The sequence below is a fragment of the Argiope bruennichi genome, chromosome 5, assembly GCF_947563725.1.
Source record: "Argiope bruennichi chromosome 5, qqArgBrue1.1, whole genome shotgun sequence".
In the NCBI taxonomy this organism is placed as follows: domain Eukaryota; kingdom Metazoa; phylum Arthropoda; class Arachnida; order Araneae; family Araneidae; genus Argiope; species Argiope bruennichi.
Window position 1 is genome coordinate 110,707,397 of NC_079155.1, and position 23,036 is coordinate 110,730,432.

The window sequence follows — 23,036 nt, forward strand, 5'->3', positions numbered from 1 at the left end:
GCCTGTAGAATTTTAACACAAGCACACATTCATCTTTGTTATTAATTTAGATATGACTAAATTATACTGCCTATATGTTTGCTTCACTTTAAAGACGTACGAATCGAGAGAAGGGACAGATTCTCGTGACCAAAGAATTAGCCAAATGTTATTAGTGACTTTGGATTATCGACATTTTATGCTATAATTATAGTATTTTTTTCAAAAATAACTACACATGAAAATATTGCCGAATTAATATGAAAATATATCTATTTTCATGTCATTTCAACCAGCAGGAGTGGCCTCTTCAAAACCTTTTAATATTCTCTTGAATGAGATGATATTCCTGACCCCCCTCCCTCAAAAGAAAATTGTGTACCTTGGGTAAGGCCATGGACATCTTACCTGGTTAACAATAATTACGAAATATTTATCCTTTGCGTAAATCTAGTATTTTTACTGAATCTATCGTGTGATCTTTGACGAATTTTTAGTCGGTTAATCGGTGGGATACGAATTTATTCATACAAAAATATCAGAAAATCTAATCTACATTTTGGGCATCTCTTTTCGGTCCGATTGAAATCAAAATTGGAAACACAACTACGTGTAGTCACATGATCATATAACAAATTTCATTTATTTAGGTCATTGCGCTTTGAAGTTCTTGAGTTTGTATGTATGCGGGAGTACCTACCAACAAGCAGTCAACTCCTCGATAAATAGGATTCAAAATTTTATAAGAATCTACATTTTAGATGCTAAACCTGCATATATTACATTTTATCGATCTAGCTCTTTACATTTTGTAGTTATCGTGTTTAAAATTCGGACAGCTGGACAAACGAACTTCTTCTAAATGGATTTCTTTCAAAACGTATAAGTTCATGTACCAAATTTCATTCGTCTAGCTCAAAGTGTTGTTCAGTTATCGCATTCACAGATAGACGGATGGGCAGACAGATAGGCATTATAACAAAAAAAAAACCCCGTGGAAATCTGAAAAGTGAAAATTAATTTAAATCTCGAGTTCAAACTGTTTGACGATTATGATACTTTCTCTTTGTATATGTTGTGCTCGATTAAGTAATGTTATATTCGGGAATCTAAAAATTCACAAAGAATTTTCGATGAATTCGTATTCGTCAAAATTGTACCTTATATTGAAATAATTTTTCCTAGGAATATTTCATCCTCAAGAGAATACTACTGAGTTTTATGGAAATGTGTTTATTTCACCTTGAATACTTACAAATTAAGAGAAACTACTTCTGCCGGCAAAGACTTTGATGAACTTACATTATCAACACCTTACAATGAATGCATTTAATTCATCCCTTTAACCAATATCTCAATGAAGTCCGTCGAATTTTCAAGAATACGGTTGCTTCACTTTAAAGGCATGCAAATCAAATGAAGGATTGTATTTTCGTGACCTTAGAATTCTCCGAGAGAGCAGACCTCTGACATTTGGGAGGATAATGGCAAAGTAATAGGATAAAAGGAGGAGAGCTCTATTTGCTCAATCAATAGATGTATTTTGGGGAATGAAAAATGGATTACGTTTCCAGATCACATGATATTTTCATAACAGGCAGACCTTCGGGAATTTCGATCGCTTAACTAGACCTATTTCTACGGTTTATCTCTATGAAGATAAAATGCTGCTCAGAGCTCTAATGATCCGCTTTACGAATGTTTTGGACTCGTAACAATCATTTTATTTCTGCGCGAAGCTTGAAATATATATTATACAACATTTTTCATATATCTTAGAGAAGGGAACCGGGAAATGGGGATAAACATGTTTTTTATATGCATCCTTACAATTGAAAAAGTTTTATATTTAAAAGAATCAAATTATACTATAAAACGCTTATTATGAAACTAATTGGAAGAAAAAAATCATCGCGATCTCATATATGGGAAAGATATAATATGAAGGATAATTAATGAAAAATAAGATGTTCTATTTGAAATAGTTAAATATTTAATTAGAATGTAATAGTTAACTCGACGAGTGATTATTTTGATTGCCTTTTTTTCACAAATACTGGCGAATATATTGTTACAAATCTATAATACTGTTGTTTCCTATGCAGTAAATTTTCTGATAAGAAAAAGAGTTTTATATATATTATAATGATTGCTGAATGGATGCCGAGTCAATGGCAACCGAGTAATTTGACAACAAATTTGGTTACCATACGGTGACAAAAATGGAAGTCGTCAAATAATTGAGAATCATAGCAATATTTCCAATAGGACTCAAGTTACAGCATTTATTATCAAGACATTCCATGCCTTGTCATGGGAGCTATAAAAGCAGAAGCGCACAGACAAAAGTAGAAATAGTAATCGATTGAATTCTCTCTTTTGCATAAATTTTCTCCAGCGAATTATCTCTGAGAGTTTGGTGTTATTCTTAACGATTTGCTGTCTGTGTGAAGCTGATTTCTGAAAGTTCTTTTTCGTGCATCCTTCGTCTGTGTTTTGTTACCCATGTTATACATTTTCATGCAGAATATCCGCTACTGAACCTGTTAACCTTTTAACCATACACTCACTGGCAGATTTTTTTCGTAACAATATGAAATTTTTATTTACCCTAATATTATTTAAAAAATTCTCATTTGGCGGGCATAGCTATAGATTTATGAAGCAAATGATTTTAACATTAAATATTTTTGAAACCAATTTATTATTATTTCATTTGATTTTTTAAACAATATATTTTTTGTTTAACCGTCAGAATTTTTTTTTTTTTTTTTTTTTTTACTTTTAAAAACAAACACTGCCTTTTAATATCATTTTGTTTCATTTTTATGATTTTGATTTTAATCATTTCATCTCAGTACACAAATAAATGATAAGTTATCGAATTTATACCCAGTGTTTTATTTTAATTTTGAATAATTTATTTTGAATTTATTATTTAAACAAATCATTGTCCTGACAAGAAATCAGTAAAACTTCCAAGGAATTTTTAAGCCTACATTCCTAAACTGTTTTTTACTGCAGAAGAGGTTTTTTTTTTTTTTTTTTTTTTTTCCAGAATCTCACTGGTTTAACTTATCCGAAAGAATTAAGGTACTAAGAAAAGAATCAATCCATCAGTGTTCACAATTACAAATCTACAATAATAGTAAGAAATACAAAATTTATGCAGCAAAGACAATTAAGTAAATACACATAGTTTAACACAGACAGCATAATTAATAATTAAATGTCTAACAAATTTTACTTAACTAATCAATTAATTTGAACATATTCAAGTTTATTGAAAGCTATCAAAATTGATAATTAATTCGAATGATAGCTTCAAATAAAATATTAATATAAAACTAAAAATACTAAAATTGCACAAGTAAAAATCATTGACAAAAAAAAATAATTCAAATCCATTTTAGATCATCAGCAGAATTACTTACCGGCAATAGGAAAACTTGTAGAGGGCAGAATATGCTTAAATGTCGTCCTTGTGAACTAACTACAGTTCAAAAAGATGAGACTTAACTTGGAATAAATTTCGTGTATTTCCAAACTGAGTATCTGTTTTCCTACTCTAAATTAAACTAATGTTTCCAATATTCTTGAATCTGCTTTGCGAATTTCCATTGTGACGAAGAGATATAGCATTTCGATAACAGAATAGAAAATGAAATGATTTCTAAAGAAGTAGATCAGCAAATGAGAATCCATTCAGGTTTCACTTAAACTTCTGAGTTGTACAAGCCCCTCTCCACGTGCTGAACAAAAAACAATATTTTCTCTGTAAAGCTCCATTCTGAAGCTGTAAATCTTCAAAATACTTTCATATCGCCACTTTTTCCCACATTCTTTTTGGATTATACCAGTGTCGGGTGATGGTTCTGACAGAAATTTTAGAAGTACATTAAAAAGAAATTTAAATCATTTCTTAATCAAAAAGAAAAGAAATAAAAAAAAATATTATTTTTAAATTCAAACTTAATTATGGAAATTTTTTTGTTATCATCCTTCATGTCTGCAATACTTTACTATACCCTTCACAAACATTAAAACGTTGCAATTGAATGTAAGAATTATAGATTATAAAAATGGATTAAGAATTTTTGCTGTAATTTGTATTTTACCCTTTTAACTATAAAGTTCCACAAAGCTAAGCAATTAGTTTCCAAACTGAAGAATTGTTATGGATCAAATTGTCCCGTTAATTGTGGCATTTTTGTAGGCTGTTAAAATTACAAACCAGCCTCAAAGAACGATTCAAGAAGACCACTGAGTGGATAGAATCCCTTTACTCTTTGTTCCGAAGGTGAGCCCAATAGGCATCCATTGTTCATTTGAACCAAACGTAGGAGGGACCAGGTAGATTTTTCTTTCGTGAAGGGGAAAGATTCTCGGGAATCATACGCTCAAAGCAAATCTTTAACATACCTAACCCAATCACTGCACCTAAAATGAGCTATTGAAATTATTTTTCGACCACTAGTTTGTACTTAGTCAAGAAATCAGTTGTATCTTCTCTGAGGATGTTGTCCTTCGGTCCTTCAATATTTTCTTCTAAGTGAATATCATACATTTCAAAATTATGACTATATTTGATAAATAGTAAAATGCTATCATGACATGTAAGAGTTATTGATGACAAAAAGGCTTAAAATCACGACATTTCTTTGATGAGCTTTGTATTTTAATCTCTGACTACAAATTTTCGTAGAACTATTCGTCTACGAACTAATGAACCAATTGAAATTGTTTTATTTCTTGTCACATATTTGTAGGCTGTTAAAATTGTTAGCAAGCCTCAAGGAACAATTTAAGAGAACCACTGGTAAGGTAGAATCCCTTCACTCTTCCGAAGGTGTGTCCACGAGCCATTCATTGTTTGTTTGAACCAAACATAGGAGGGGTCAGGTAAATTTTTCTTCCGTGGAGGGGATTTCGTGGAAGAATCTCGGTAATCATACCCTCAAAGGAAATCCTTAACGTATCTAAACCAATCACAGCACCTAAAATGATCCGTTGAAATTATTTTTCGGCCTCTAGTTTGTGTTTAGTCAAGAAATCAGTTGTAACTTCCCTGATAATGTCGTCATTCGGTCCCCCAATATTTTCTTGTAAGCCAATATCATACATTTCAAAATTACAACTAGATTTGATGAATAGTAAAATGCTCTCATGACATGTAAGAGTTATTGGTGACAGAAAGGCTTAAAATCACGATATTTTTTTTGTTGTGATTTGTATTTTAACCTTTGACCACATTTTCTTGGAGCTATTTGTCTACGAATTGACGAACCAATTGAAATTATTCTGTTTCTTGCTGCATCTTTCTAGTCTATTAAAATTGTAAGTTAAAATCAAGGAACTGTTCAAGTGAACCATTCAGAGAGTAGAATCCTCCGCTTCTTTGTTGCGAAGGTGCCTCTATGAACTATCCGTTGTTTTTTTTAACCAGACATAAGAGGAGCCGGTTAGATTTCTTATATGCAAAAAAGGGAAGTATCTCGCTCGAAGAAAACCTTGCATACCTAATCCAATCACACCCCTAAAATGAGATATTGAGACTGATTTTCAGCAATTAACTTGTGATCAGCCAAGAGCTTCGTTGAGGTTGTAGTTTTCCAGTCCTCCAGAATTTTCTTATAAATGAGTATCATACATTTCATAAACATATCTAGACTGGACAAAAAGTAAAATGATGTCTTTGCAAGATTTATTCATTGAAAAAAAAATATTGTGGTTTGCATTTAAACTTTTGTATACAGAGTTTCGCAGAGTACTCGTCGATGAACTGACGAACCAATTGAAATTGTGCTGTTTCTTGTCGTATCTTGTAGGCTGTTAAAACTGTAAGCCAACCTCAAGGAATTGTTCAAATGAACCATTGGGAGGGTAGAATTCTTTGTCTCTTTGTTGCGAAGGAACGCCCATAAACCATTCATTGTTCGTTTGAACCAAACATAAGAGAGACCAGGTAGATTTCTTATTTGTGGAAGGTGAAGTATCTAGCAAATCAAACACTCTCAAAAAATTAGACTTAAAACTTATCACGCCCTAAAATGTGCTATTTAGACTGTTTTTCGGCCACTACTTTGTGTTTAGTCAAGAAGTCAGTTGTAACATCCATGAAGATGTTGTCTTCTAGTCCTCCAATATTTTCTTGTAAACAATATCATATATTTCACAAATATAAGTAGATTTGATAAATAATAAAATGCTGACGTGATATGTAAAAGTTATTTATTGTAAAAAAGGTTTAAAACCACTGCATTTTTTTAATCGTTTTTTGTAGTTTAGCCTTTGCCTACAAAATTTCATGGAGCTATTCGTCTACGAATTGACAAACCAATTGAAAGTGTTCTGTTTCTTGTTGCTTCTTTGTAGGTTGTTAAAAATGTAAGCCAGCCTCAAGAGAACCATTGGGAGAGTAAAATCTTTCGCTTCTTTGTTCCGAAGGTGTGTCCATGATCCATCCATTGTTCGTTTGAACCGAACATAACACGATAAATTAAGAAATTTATCGTGTTATGTTTGATTCAAACGAACATGTGGAAGGGATTTGTGGAAGGGAATTATCTCGAGAAAGAAACGCTCGCAGAAAAACAAACCTAATCACAGTCTTAAAATAAGACATTAAGACTGTTTTTCGGCCATTCATTTGTGTTCAACCAAGAACGTTGTTGAGATTATCATTTTTCAGTCCTCTAGTATTTGCTTATGAATGAGTTTCATACATTTCACAAATATAATTACACTGGACAAATAATAAAATGATGTCAAGATTTATTCATTGAAAAAAAAAGGAATAAGACATTTCTTTACTGTTGTTTGTATTTCAACCATTGACTACAAGTAGAGCTACTTGTCTCTGAACTGAGGCACTAGTGTCGATGAAACAGTCCCTTTTTTAGGCTGTTAAAACTGTTAGACAGCCTCAAGGAAGAGTTCATGATAACAACTGGCATAAAAAAATCCTTCACGTGCTTATTATGAATTAGTGTGCTTAAGAATGTGTTGACGGAATCTTGAACTTGAAACTATATAATAAAAGATTCTGTAATAAATGTAATTGAAATTAAAGCAATCAATATCCCTGGCTTAGCAAATGGTCGCCAAATATGATTAATATAATAATAATTTTCCACATTTTTTTAATGCACCAAATCTAACAAGGAACTTTACATCTTCCTATATTTATTTATAAACCTTAATGAAATACTCGAAATCGAAGCGACTAGCAATGTTTTATGCGGGTTGACCATACAGCATATTTCAAAATGATTTGCTGAATTACTTTTCGTTTCAAATATTGAAAAATATGAATAAGACACCTGCTGGCAATACAGAGTCTACAGTCTAAAAAGAATTCTGAAGCAAAGGATTGTATTTTTGCTGTTGTACTCTCTCATAGTAATATGAAACCGTTTCATAGAACACCCATAACCGTACCATCAGCATCTCTAATGACTTGAGACCTGTCGTCATTTGCCGCTGCAATTCGAAAAGCTATTAAAATTCCTGACTTATACTTTATGGCATGCATCCCCAACAAGGGCTCTCCCCTGTAACTGGAATCCGGTTTATTCGCTTTGGATGCACGCATCGGGGAGAGTGTATGATGATGACTGTGATGATGATAATGATGATGAATGTGCACTTCTACTTGTGATTATCCCTGAAGGCTATTAACTTCCGGCCGTGAAACAAGACTTGGGCGATTGCTTGAAATGCGGTCAACACATGGAAAAGCTTCAAGGCAAAGTGTGAATGGAAGGTGATGTCTTTGGGTGTCCGTTGAGGTTGTTTCTCAGATTCCTTTGGTTGACCGAATCTGATAGATTTGCAGACAAAGGTTAATAAGATTATGCAGTTCCCACTGATTCTGAGAATCTCGCATCTTATCATAATGGCTGGGGATTAACGGCTCAAAGGCCATTATTTGGTCATGTTGTGCCAAACACGTTTCATCATAATGGAGTTATTTCACAGTCATATGACAACGTAATTTCACGTGTCGTCTATTAAAGATTATCTTGCAAAACAATGCATAAACAGTCAATTTATTAGACACCATTGTCACATGATAAACAAAACAAACTGCATATGTCATTAAAACATACATCATTTATTGATGTTATATCAATTATTAGCATATATCAATCATTAGCATCATATGCTTTGCTTAAAAGTTGCACAACCTTCTTCAGTTGGAAAAATAAGACGCTATCGCTTGATTTTTTTTATTTGCTATAAGATGAAAAGAGAAAGACACAAAAGAACTTTTTTAATAAAAAAACTTTTTTCTCTTTCCAATTCATAATGCTGAGATATTCTAAAGCGTAGATTATAAAAATTCATTCGGAATTGTCTTTTTTATCCTTTACCATTTAGAGTGTTCGTTCAAGCTTCACTAAAATAATGTTCAGAAAAACGCTGATATGCATATTTATTAAACAACCTTTAAAAATAAAATGTAATCTTATAAATAATTCGATTAAAAATGATTAAATTTATCAAAAATTTGAGAATTAATTAAAAAATTCATCATTAATTGTTTATCTGAAAATCAAGGATTTCAGCGTAAATGGGAAATGATATTAAATATATTACAGAAATATTACAGAACAAGCAAAAAAGAAAAAAAACTGCCATTCAAATTCTAATCTATTATCTTTATACTTTCTTCGGCAATTTAAATTAAATAAAAAAGTTATTAATATAAAAATTGTTCTTACTTTTATAAAGCAGGTTATAAAAAAGTAGATGTACGAAATGCAATCAATTCAAAATTTCTAATGGCCTCTTTATGTTTATCATGTGAATATGGATTAAGCCATTGGCATTTTAAGGGAAACTGTTTTTACGATTGTTAACTCCAGTTTTTAATTCTTATTTTTATTCTGGTTTCCTAATAAACTATTGTAAATATTATTATTTTTAAAGAGCATTATGTAAAAAATGAGTGAGAATAAATATCGTTTTCTTGATAAATCAGTAGATCTATTGAAAAGTAATGTTTGTTTTTGTAATTTAATTTGGTCGGGAAATTTTTTTTCTTCTCATTTATTAAACATATTATTAACAAATTAGCGTACAGATTAGAAAATCCAGATTGGTTTTTATAAAGCATTGTATGTAAAATAATTTTAAATGAATATTGAAAGAATATGAAGATATATTTGAGAAAATTAATCTGAAATGAAATTTTCTATGATTAAAATAAATAAATAATAAAGTATTATTCTAATAGTGTGGCAACTCTTTCATTGCTTATTGCCCCCCCCCCTATTTTTACCAGAAGCATTTTAAAAGCAAGCTAATTGCAGTAAATTTTATTTATATTTTTTCTTTCTTTTTTTTTTAATCTGTAAAAAAATGCATATACTATCATCGAAATAAAAAACTTCATGAAATTTATTTACGATATGAGAATTGAATTTTACTGTCACGTTTGATGAGATCGTGAAAGTTTAACTATATAATACTTTTTAAAAACGCAATCCAATCGATTTGGAAGAACGTAAAATAAATTTTCCACTCTTTAATAAACTTATGCACAATCATTATTTTTTGTTTTTAATTTCACTATGACTTACTCTCTTGATTTTGATTGAAGATGTTTACATTTATTCTGATTGATTCAAAGAACGCGAAACAAACTTCAAAGATAATTCAAACTTACAAAGAAAATCATTTGTGCAACAAAATGTCAAATGGCAAACACAAAATGGCTACCATTACAGGTGGTATTTTGCCCGTGAATTAAGTAAGAATTAAAGAGGCACTACATAACGTGTGGAAAATAAGATTATTGGAATACAAAAGTTACAAAAGCACAACAACATTGTTGTATGAATAACAGCAAGATGAATGAGGATGACTTTGAATGATTTATCTGAACAATTGTTCAATCTGTTCCAAAAATTTGTCGTTTATAATGTATCCTATTCCCTTATTATATGTATTACGCTTAGAACGACTTGCAGTGATATTATTTATATAGTTACGTTATTATGCTATTGTTAGTTGGTGATCCAACTACTGAATTAAATTGGATACTCTTAACACATTGGACAGTGCACTTTATATAACGTAATCCTTTTCATTACTTCATTCAACAACCTATATCACGAATGAAAACTTCTTTAAAATCACTAATTTTATTAAAAAATATCAATGATTTGTGACAGATGTTTATTTTAAACTTATGCTAATTCTTATGATTAAATAAAATTAAAATAATCGTAATATATGAATAAGGATTAACGCATTAGCTTTTTAAGGGCAATATTTTTCGTGATTATTAATTCCAATTTTTAATACTTTCTTATTCCAATTTCCTAATAAACTTTTGTTAAATAATATTTTCAAACGATATTCATTCTCGTTTGTAAAAAAAACGAACGAGAATGAATATCGTTTGCTTGATATGTTATGATAAATCAGCAGATCCATTGAAATATAAAGTTTATATTTTCGTTTGTTCGGGAGATTCCCCCCCCCCCTGTCATTTAAATGTTTTTTTTTTTTCATATTTTACTCATGCTTTAATTAAAACAAAAAAAAAAACCTATTTTTTCCTATTTTTTTTTTATTGAAGTGACTTATTTTAAATTTGAGAAACCTGTTCTGATGATATCACAATTTTTTAACTTTATATATAAACTGAAAAAATGAACTAGAACAAGAAAATTCTCATTCAGTTACTTAAGTATCTCAGCTCTATGACTTAACCTATTCTTATTCAAAACACGTTTTATTCTGGAAAACTTTACGAAAAAAATTCAATTTGTAAGAACATTAGAAAAGTAAATATTGTTAGCCCGTCTTCGAAAGTAGAATGTTCCCTGATGAGTGCCAGAAACTGAAAAGAAAAACATTTTAATTCTCCTTTCAAGAGGAATTGCTTTTTTTTGTGAAAATGCTTTTTTTATTAACTCAGTACATTACTTTATTAGCATTTTAGGTGAACAAAAATTCCGTCTGCCTAGCAAATTTAAAGATTACCCGTACTTGTTGCTAGGCGACCATTGAGACAAATTCCAAAGTGAAAAACTACATGTAAATAGACGTTTTTATGGAAGAAAGCGACATTTTTAGAGCATTCATTATGGATGTCGGCTCTCTTTCGTTCATTTCTTATTCTGTTTTGCTTATTTTCGCCCCGGGCATGCGCTTCGGAGTTGGGATCGATCGAAACATATCGCGAATTTCGTTTCATACATGACCTTGTAAACGACATCACAAGGTTTTGTAATTAACTTTCATCAATTGTATATTGTAAAATGATTAATTAATGAAGGAAAATTTAAATATTGTTTACTTCGAAGTTTTCATGGAGAGCATGCCACGCCAATACTGTTTAACATGTAATGATATAAACAAAGCTAAAGGATGTTATTAGATTTTTTTCCCCCATAGGAGTATATACATAATTAAGGGCGTGATCGCTAATTACTTAAAAGGTATAAATGATTCAGTATAACGATCAGATTTGCTACTTTGGTTTCGCTCTAAGAAACATTTTTAGCGATCTAGATTTAAAAAGAAAAAGTACTCTTAGACTGTTAGTATTTATAATAATATAATTTTCAAATAGATGTTTTTTAAACGTTAATAAGTTGGCTTAATAATTGCATTCAATCGGTAAATCTGAAATATGTAGTAATCTTTCAATTAGCAGTTCATTTATTCTTTATTTATTTATTTTCTCTTTTCAATATTTCCTATAACGACAAATGATTAATTTATCATGGTATTAAATATTCTTAAATGCTCGTAACATCATGGTCATTTCAGTTGCCATATAAATTAGTGTTGGAAATTGTTATTTCACATAAATTGTTTTAAAACATATTATTAAAACAATAATTGTGAGGAAAAAACCTAAATACTTTAAACTTAATTTTCTTTTTTAGGTTTATACTCTTTCATTACCGTATATTCAAAATTGCAGTCCATAAGCATTTCATTAAGTCTGTTTTATAATGTTGCGTAACTATATTATCAAAATGTGCAACACATAAACATTTCATTGTATTTTGCTTTATACTACTTAAAAACAATATTCAAAATGCTCAAGATAAAGACATTTCATTATGCATTTTATCAAAATAATTACATTTCGCACTATATTTACCATCTTTGGATTATTTTTAATTATATTAACAAAATTATGTTACCTCGAATATTAACAATAAAATTAATATCTGGCCAATCAACCATAACCTTATCCAGCGAATTTACACGTTAATGAAAAATTAACAGGGGCATATTTAGTGTATAAATATGATTATAGTAAGTGCCACGTAGTAACTGGCAGAACAAAGAATTTCGGAAAGAAGAATTTCGATAACATTAACCGACTGATAATAATACCTGAATTGAATAAAAACATCAATATTTTAATCTTTTCAAGGGAAAAAAAAGGAGAATTATCTACAATTCATTTCAAAAACAACAATTAAAAAATTTCTTATCAGTTGCTTATCGACAATTATCTCACAGTTTACTTATAAATTGTTCTTAAAGTGTTGTTCTTCTAAATTTGTTACACGCCGGGTTTCAAATTATCAAATATCTAAATTATTTCGGCGTTTCTTACATTTCATTCAATGAATTCGTTCCTGTTAGAATCAACGACATTTATTCTTTGATGTCGTTCACAAAAAGTCACGATTTTTCAAAATTTTAGAGAAGCGACTGCGTAATTTTTATTGCGCCAGAGTATTGCGATGACTCTTTTTGATAAACTATTATACCTATTAAAAACTTACCTTTGTCTTTAATATTCAAATCAATTATCTTTTTTTATATTCATTTTGTTTTTATTATTTAATCGTTGGCAACAGTAATTTATGGAATGTTCGATCAATTTCAAGGCAGACCTATCAGCATTGTTGTCCATTTAAGCCATGTGGACCCTGAAATATCTAAATCCACTACTGCCTCTTAGCAAATGTATTTGAATTTTTTTCACTTGACTATCCTACAAATATTTGTGTTAAAATGTAGACTATATTTAAAAGCAATTATATTAAGCACTTGAGTTAAATTATTTTATGAAATTATTGCTTTGAAAAAATGGAATTCGTTTACAACTGCTTTCATCACAATTTATTCAATTGATAGCGCTAATACTTGCAAATATTACTACCAAAAGTTCATTAAATTATTTATTTTGTTTACCAACGAAGAGTAAATAAAAAAAACTTAAAATCAACTTAATTTAAAAATAATTCAAAGCCCTGAACACTTCCATTTTTTTTTTTTTTTTTTTTTTTTTGAAATAACCAAAACGAATACCGAAAAATAAACAAGGCCATTCGCCATATTCCTCACTTCTCTTTTAATAAAATCATAAAAATGAATAAATAAAATATAATAAACAATACTTTCAAGGGGAAAATGCAAATTCATTATTATACTCGAGAACAAAAACATTATTTTAATATACAATTCATTGGATTTTCTCTTTTGTCAAACTCGCGAAACTCTAACAGAAAAATGAATTGCAAACACTTCAGAACACACAACACTAGTGTTTTTATTTACAAACTAGCAGCCAGCTATTAATAGGCGTCATCTTCCGCGGAGAATTTTCTGAGAAATACTGTCTTCTAAGAAACGTTTCGCCACATGGTCTGAAGGGACAATCTATTATTATTTTTTATTTTTTCCCTTCCCTTCCCTGTTCTAATTTCTCATTGGACGAAATTCATCTCTCTTTTTTTCTCCCACTGAATATTTTTTCTAACTTTTGTGGTGTTGCAGGGAACGTGCCAAACATAAAAAAGAACACTCGTTCAAGGTTAAGTCAATGACTAGTACTTCATTGCTCACAATTAAACATTAACCTCCCCTGGAAGAATGAGCTATCCATTATTTTTATCACTAAACCGCTAAGTGGAAATGCCTTAAATGGCTCGATTAAAGATTTTCGCAATTACGTTTTTTTTAATAATTAATCTTTTTAGGTTTTAAGTGCTTTTCTTTAAATGTAACAGAGTGTGTTTCATCACAACTACGTTTAGATGTTAAAACAAAAAAGACCAGAGTTCCTGAATTTCTAGGACACTGACGAGTCGATGGTGAAAAAAGTCAGAAATTGTGAAATATTTAATTATCATTTTTTTTAATAGGAAGAGATATATAATGTCAGTAATTTATATTTCTCACAAATGAATGATTACATTAAGTTGTAATAAATAAGCATATAAACAAATTTTTCATAACCTTCGGAATATTCATTCAAATCCGAACTTGATTCTTAAAATAATATTATTCGAAAATCCAGTGTAAGAACCGCATGGTTTTCACTTATTTAACTCGGTTAAACAATAATAAAACGATTTTATTTTTTTTATTTATTTTTCAAATATTTTTTTTTTACTTATTTATTTTTTCAACGATTTTATTTATTTATTCTTTTCAACGATTTTATTTATTTATTCTTTTCAACGATTTCATTTCTTTATTTATTTTTATTTAATTTAGAGTTAAAGTAGCTAACTCAAAACATTAGACCGCAAGACATATTTTACTTACGTTTTTATTACCGTTAGTTCATTTACGTAAATGCTTACAGATTCAAGAGCAGTTGAAATGTCTAAAAATTCTTTAACATTTTTTATTACAATATTTATAAGTTGTTGAATGTTTGAATATATTATTGCTATAAAAAAATAACTCGCGTTGTCGTTCATTTATTTTCGAGATGCATTAAAGAAATTGCAAGAAAATTATAATAAAACAGATTTAATCGAATTTGTTTTAAGATAATAAAATAAAAAAAATGTTTTTATGTGATTTCAATGCCATTTATATTCACAGAAATTTATATCAAATTTTCAATTTTTTTGTATGCTGATGTATTTTTAAAAATTAGCAACATATATAAATTAGACAGATTTTTTTCCACTGTTCTTCCATACATTCCATATTTCATGAACAGTTATATTATTTCTTTTGTCAATTTCAATTTTTTCAGGTAATGCATGGAAGTCAATAGAGGAGAGATCCAGTATATTCACAGTAACGCGAGTAGAAATGTTGGATTGACGTCGATTCAATTTTTTGCAAAAATTTGTAAGTGATTTTAGATATATAACTGCTTGCTTCGTTTTTTTATAATTTTAGTGTCTTGTATATCTATGAGCGAAAGGATGGTATCTCACCCTTAAATAATAGCTATATAGCAAATAAATTTTTATATTTTTGTTAATTCTTTTTAAAAAAAATAATTACTATAATTGAAGGCGAAAACAACCATAACTTTTTTTTAAATAAAAGTTTATTTTGATACTGTACATAAGACTTTCTAATTTTTCCCTTCTCTCTTACGTTAATAAATGTATGTTAGCTTCATCGCGATCGCTTCCATACTTACTTATTCATGTTTCCTCTAACGTTACAATACTTTTTCATTTTTCTTCAACTTCTCATACGACCTAGGCTACATATCAAGGATAAAAACAATGAAAACAATATTTTGGACTTTTTTAAAGTTTAAATTTACTATTCATTTACTGATGATTAAAAATAAGAAATTTAATGACCGGAACAATTTTTTTAATCACAGAATTTCTTTTAAAATTGGCATCTTACCTTAGAAATTTGGAAGTAGTTAATTTCTCTTTTGGAATGCTTAGAATTCGTTTTTCGATAATTAACAAATGTTCGTGCGTTTTTTCTTTATTATCAAAAACCATACATATTCTGCCTTTGAGATATATTGATTCCAGACTTTTATACCCTCTTTAAATAATGGAATAGCAATATTACTCTTTGGAATTAAAAATTAGTCTTCGATCGTTACTTATTTACAAGCTCTATTTTTACTGGTAGCTGCAATTTCAGTGGTATTTCACAACTAAAAGCAAGCAATCCTTCATTGGCTACGAAAAAGACGAACCTCCCTTTGTCGTAAACACTTTTTATGATACAGAGTACAAGAAACCACCTTCTTGAAGGTCACAATACAAGCCAGTGACCAGTATTGCAATGATTGACCAATCCTATAGATGTGGTAGGCTGTAGTTGACCAATGACCATCTTCAACTGGTTTTCAAGCCTGCCTCATAATTGTTATCGTTTGGTTGCAGTAAAATCCATCTTAAAGAACTTCATGCTTTTAGTGTTTATTTAAGGGGACAGTGGACTCTAAAATATGCAAAAATGGACGAAGGCGTGCAATTTTATTTTTACCGTTACATCGCTTTATTTATATTCAACTAAAATAGTGTTATAAAAATGTATTTTTCAATAAAATAAATATTTGAAGGCTTAAGAAGAAAAAAAGTTCAACTTAATGTCTTTTCCCAAAATGATATTATAATTAGATTTAAATTATATATTATTATTATTTGAAATTTTCCCGGGTGTTTTAATTTTTGAAGAAATTAAATGAAATTGATGATAAAGATTTCATTCAAATATTAAATGGAAATGGGATATGCATTTTATATTTCGAGTTTTTTAGCTCGTTAAAAGTCAGTTTTAGTTCAGAAAAACATAAAATTCCTATGAAAATTCAATGTGTGTGCAAAAAAAATATTTCTAAAAAAATAGCACTTAATTGGAATTGCAAAATTATACGTAGTTTTGTTCCAAATAAATTTACATTGGGTAATAAGAAAAAAAAATAATAATAGAAAAATTAAAAACTAAACCGTCTGGAATATTTTGAAATTTTAAAAAATTATACCACTTTTAAATTAAAAAAAATGATATATTTTGTTTAAAAATGTTTTTTAAGAAATTTGGCGTATATTTATTTTAGCACTTATGCATAAAAAATTTCATAGCTCTTACTGAATAATTCCCAAAGGTGTCTAATAGAGTCCACTGTACCCTTAACTGAAAACAAGAAATTTTCAATACCCTTCTTTCAATTCCAAGAAAGGAATAATGAGTCATTTGTCCAGAAATTGTAATACAAAAAAAAAAAAAAAAAAAAAAATCGGCTTCTCATTATTAGTAAGAAAATATCTATTTCTGAGAGTTGGTTGAAAAGATCCCATTTGGTATTGCAGCAACTTTAGAATTCGATTCAGTTATTAATATTTATTCAGTTATTAATATTATTATGGACTAAAATAAAACATGAAATGATCACTTTCCGATTAGTTTCAAAATATTTAATATTTTTTATAATCAATTGATTTAAAATATGTGCTACTCAGGAATACTCATATTAATATTTAATACTCATATTAATATTTCTAATGAAATTAACTAATTATTCTTCATTTCGCCTAAGAGTTAATAAAATTTTCAATTCGAACTACACACAAAAAAAAAAAAAAAAAAAAAAAAAACTATTATAAATTTCATTTTCTTAAAAAAAAAATTTTTTTTTTTGATAAACTACTAATATAAATTTACATTTCATTAAAAGTTTGATATTTTCTTGAAACATTAGAAAGATTATTTTATAAATACCAAGATTTTAATTCATCTTTAATGAGAATATGAATTTTAAAAATTAAAAATATTTGCTAATTTTATGAATTGGATTTAATTCCATGTAAAAAAGACGATAGATAAATTAAGTAAATTTATTTACCAAACAAATTCTTAAATCAAATTTTCAAGCGTTCAGAATATTTGCATACAAGTTATTTCCATTGACATTTTATGGAAAAAAAGATTTTCTGCACATACTGCCAGGGACTCTTTTTTTTTAATTAGTTTTTTTGCATTTCTATTGCTACTAAAGTGGATTTTTTTATGTTTTTGTATTTTCTAATTTATTTCGTAACTGTAACTTCTTCCTGTTAAAAGGAAATAAATAAATGAACTAACAAATCGGTTTGAAATAGATATGTTTACATATTTTTCATAACTTGCTTAAGACCCGCCCCTTTGGGAGGCACTTCGATTTGAAGGAAGGGTTTTGAGTACCCTCGAACCTCTATTGGGGTTACTTGACCTTAGAGATAATATAAATAATATAATGTACGTTTTAGAGAATCCAGAGACGGGCCGTGCCGCATGATTTCATATGCATAGTTTTCAACACCAGTGTTGCCACTCATGATATTCTGGTCAATCAGGTTTTGACTTATGCATTCTTGAGAGATCGTGGTTTTCACTTTTGGTTACTCTTTTCATGATTTGCAATGTACTGAAAGTCGTCTGACACACACATTACAATCTTTTTCATAAATGGATTTCCACTTGAAATTTATTGAGATTTGTAATTTTATAATGAAGGCATAAGTTGGATTAGTCATGTTTGCATCCTTTTTCTGACTTCCCTACATGTCGATAATACAAACATCAAAAATTTAACATTCATGATTTGTTGTCGTGTATTTTGACGTAAGAGTCATATTTTGATTATGTTACATCAAATTACACCAAAGAAATGTTTAATATTATAATCTTTAGAGGCTTTCATATTATCGTAAATATGATATAAAATACATATCGCAAAAATCATTAAAAACAGTCTACTACATTTATATCTAGAGCTATCAAATTTGACATGCTTCGGAGTCTCAATGAAAAAGTTTCTAAAAATTTTTAATTACAAGTTAATCAAAATGTAATGTCTTTATCACTGACTTCTAAAGTCAGTGGGCTTGTCTATGACAAGTGCCATTAGGAACAACAACAACAACAATCGAAATGTAATGTCCTTACTCAATAACTTTGGAATATTGCACGAAAAAAAAATTATATCATCCACATTTAAATTTTTAAAAATATGCTTTTGAACGATACCAAGTTCTTGTCTGTATAAGACTGCTTGTCTGTATATTGTCTGTTTCTCTAATTATATTAATTTTTTTTAAAAAATTTCAAAATATATTTATAATATTACTATTTGTTATTATCGTTTAGTCTTTTGTATTTCCGCGTTTTGTGATGATATTAACAACTTACTTTAAGAAAACATTTGAACAATTTGTTAGCCAGATGTCGCAGAAAAAGTACTCTGTCTGAAACTGTACTGGAGTTCCAACAATGATTCTTAATTAACATATTAATTAAGGTAATCTTAAGCTTGATTAAACTGTTTTGCATATACAGGACAATTTTAAATAAGACTGTTCTATTTTTACTTGAACCAAAATTCTGATTCAATTGTAATTTTTTTTTTTTTTTTTTTTTTTTTAGAAAAATTGACATTTTATCTCTCAAAGAGCTCCCTGTCTTAATTAAAATAAAATTCAGTGAAACCATAATTCTTTTCAGATAATACATTTTGTTTACAGTACAATGAAAAAAGCATAACATAAGTTTGCAAGTTGATTTCTTTTTCGTTTCTTGATACCCTAGAATTCTGAGATTTCACAATTGCATTATCACCAATGAAACCCAATACTATTATTACCTCAACGATTGTTTTTAATTAATTTTTCTACATACGTGGCTTTATCTAGAAGCTATTTAAAAGAAAAACTGATTTTAAGATGCTTCATTTGTAATAATAAGCCATGAAATAAATCAATGAATAAAAAGTAGAAAATAATAAAAATGAAATTTCTAAAAATATACTTTTTTTAATATAATAAGGCGTAGAAAAAATATTATCGCAAATACATATACCAAAAAATAATAAGCAAAATAAATAAATAAAAATCATAAAAACGAGAGGTGTGAAAAGAAATATTAGAAAAATTAAATACATCCATTTAAAATTGTAATGTATTAAAAATGATAAAAATTCCACGTTATTTCCATTTCCAGAAAGAATATCGTCACACTCATGTTTTTGCGTCTATATTTTTTGACGAAAAAAGCATTTATACTTTATTAACACAATAAATTAGGAAAAAAATTATTGTGTAAAAATATTTATTTGCGCTCAGATGTAGTAGAATTCTTAGAAACGAAAGGTAGAATCTCTTAGTAACGAAAAAGTTATTGGGATTAACGATATGTTTTTCATAACGCACCATGTTCTTTCTTTTTCTCATTAGCAGAGAATTTTACATTCTACAGAAAAAGGAATTCGAAGTGAATTGAAGCACTTCATACATTTGAAATTTTTGACTTTACATACATATTTGGTACCTTTTTTTTTAAGTAACATTTTTTTTTTTTTTTTGTAACATTAGGTAACATAAGTAATTTTCTAAGAGAAATTTAACCAAATATTAGAAAAAAATTAGGTTGATAAAGTATTTTAAATACTTAGTGTTTGACCGTGATCGTTTTTCTCTTTCTTTTAATTCTTTTCTTCATAGCGCTTTCTTCATTCTTCTTTTGATAAATTAATGTATTATTAACGTAGATTAAACGTTTCTCACTTTCCTAAGCTGAATTTTTTATTCATTTGAAATAAATCCAAAGAAGTATAATTTTGTCTTTATCTAGAAAAATTATTAAAATCATCACATTTTTAGGTCATGATTTTTTTATTGGAAAACTATATGCTATGAGAACATTTTTAGTTCGTTCATTATTATTCTCTGCATTTTTTTCCTTTCTAATAAAAATTATAGTCATGGTTTATCAATAAATACATAGTTTAAAAGTATTCATATTTCAAATGTGAATTGTTTTTGGCTGTTGGCCAGCATGTACCTTTTCGAAAATCCAATAGATATGGGATTTAATCCTTAATTTAGTTATTTATAATTGTAATTTTTGACAAAAAAAATCAGGAATATTTGCTTGCAATATAAATACTACTAGAATGTTGATTGATTGTAACTTAGAATTTAATAAATATTGTTGAAATATATCAAAAATAACATAAAAAAATTTCATTGTTGAAGAAAAAAAAACCTTGCCAATATTAAATATGCCTTATCCCCCCCCCTATGTTTTACACATTTAATAATTATTTGGAAAAGCTATCTACTTAGTGATAAATGACTTTAAGATTCAAAAATAAAAAAATTTAAAGATATAAAATATTTAATCATAATAATCATTACTAACCAAAGGATTTTAGCATTGTTGGATATTTTCCAATTTAATTGAAAATGTAAAATTAAACTTGCAATTAAATATTTACATTTCAAAACGGCTTCAATTAATAAAAGAATTGGTTTTAATTATTAACTTCTTAGATCATCATGGAAGCTAATGGAAGAAGCAAAATGAAATAAATGCAAAATTAAATGAAATATCCGAAAAGTTTCCTTTTTAAATCTAATTTTTTTTCCTAATTTAATCTAATTGAAAACGTAAAATTAAACTTGCAATTAAATATTTACATTTCAAAACGGTTTCAATTAATAAAAGAATTGGTTTTAATTATTAACTTCTTAGATCATCATGGAAGCTAATGGAAGAAGCAAAATGAAATAAATGCAAAATTAAATGAAATATCCGAAAAGTTTCCTTTTTAAATCTAATTTTTTTTCCTAATTTAATCTAATTGAAAACGTAAAATTAAACTTGCAATTAAATATTTACATTTCAAAACGGTTTCAATTAATAAAAGAATTGGTTTTAATTATTAACTTCTTAGATCATCATGGAAGCTAATGGAAGAAGCAAAATGAAATAAATGTAAAATTAAATGAAATATCCGAAAAGTTTCCTTTTTAAATCTAATTTTTTTTCCTAATTTAATCTAATTGAAAACGTAAAATTAAACTTGCAATTAAATATTTACATTTCAAAACGGTTTCAATTAATAAAAGAATTGGTTTTAATTATTAACTTCTTAGATCATCATGGAAGCTAATGGAAGAAGCAAAATGAAATAAATGCAAAATGAAATGAAATATCCGAAAAGTTTCCTTTTTAAATCTAATTTTTTTTTCCCAATTTAATCTAATTGTCTAATATATTGAATAAAGGATTTCGATCTTGAAAAATTGAAGTATATTGCCACAAGGGAATGAATTCGTTGTTATATATCTAGAAAGCAAGAGATATTATACTTACTGGGATATTAATTTTATGACTAATTTAAATATTCTTATTTTTACAGTGGCAACATAAATGCAAAACATTAAAAAAAATATGATTAGACTGGATATATTCTATGATTATCGAAAATTTCATCTGTATTAGAAAATATTACGTCAGGCATTTTACCTGAATGGAGAGAAAAACACATACATAAAGAAAAATCTTTTATTAGTTTTGCCTTTTGTTACTGAAGAAACATTTACCACAAGCCTCTCGTCGTACTACAATGAATCTTGAACCTCATCCTGTAAAGAAAGACATATAAATAAGTTTATAAAGTTAAATAATTTAGCGAAAAGACATTTCATTTTCTTAAAATATGTCATGAAATCTATAAAAGGTTTCTACGAAAATTCTTATTAGTTTCTGAGGAAAATGAATTTAAAGCTTTTTAATAAGTAAGATTAATTTTTTTTATTCATTGCCGTGCGATATAATAAATAGTAAAAGCAAAATTTTGTGAAGCATTAGTTTTATATTTCGTTACTTAATCACCACCATGAATAATGGATAAAATTGAAAATATAAATAACTAACTGCACTTAATAACATAAGAAAGTTTTTCTATAAAAATCATTGTGATAGTGAAATCGTATAAAAGCAGAAAGCAGTAATGTTGTTATTCAGGAATTTCAAAATGATAAGTTATGTATAGAATATTAATTTCGTCAGATTTTTAAAAAATCCATCAACCATAAAAAAATGAAAAGTTTAAAATACTACAATGAACCTGTACACCTATAAGCATTTTAAGTACTGTGGAAAAGCTAACGAGGAATTACAAATATTTTATGGAATTGCAACATTTTTATTTACTTAATAACCGACGGTGATACGAAAAAAGAAATTGCTTATTTTATATCTTAATATTAGTAAAAAAATCATATTATCGTTTGCATATACATATGTTCTACGTCTTCAAAACCACAAGACCAATTTCAACCAAACTTTGGACAATTACTATTTACGAAATGAGCAAAAATATCGTTAACCTCTTTGGGAAAGGGATAATCGAAAGATTATAGGAAACACTAGAAGTTAGATTCTAGAACATTGTGGAATATTCTATTTTATTCTCGAATGCTCTGGAACTCTCGAATGCTTTAGATTCTAGAACATTGTCTAGTATTCTGGAACTATAATTAAAAAAAAGTTAGATACTAGAACATTATGGATATTCTGTT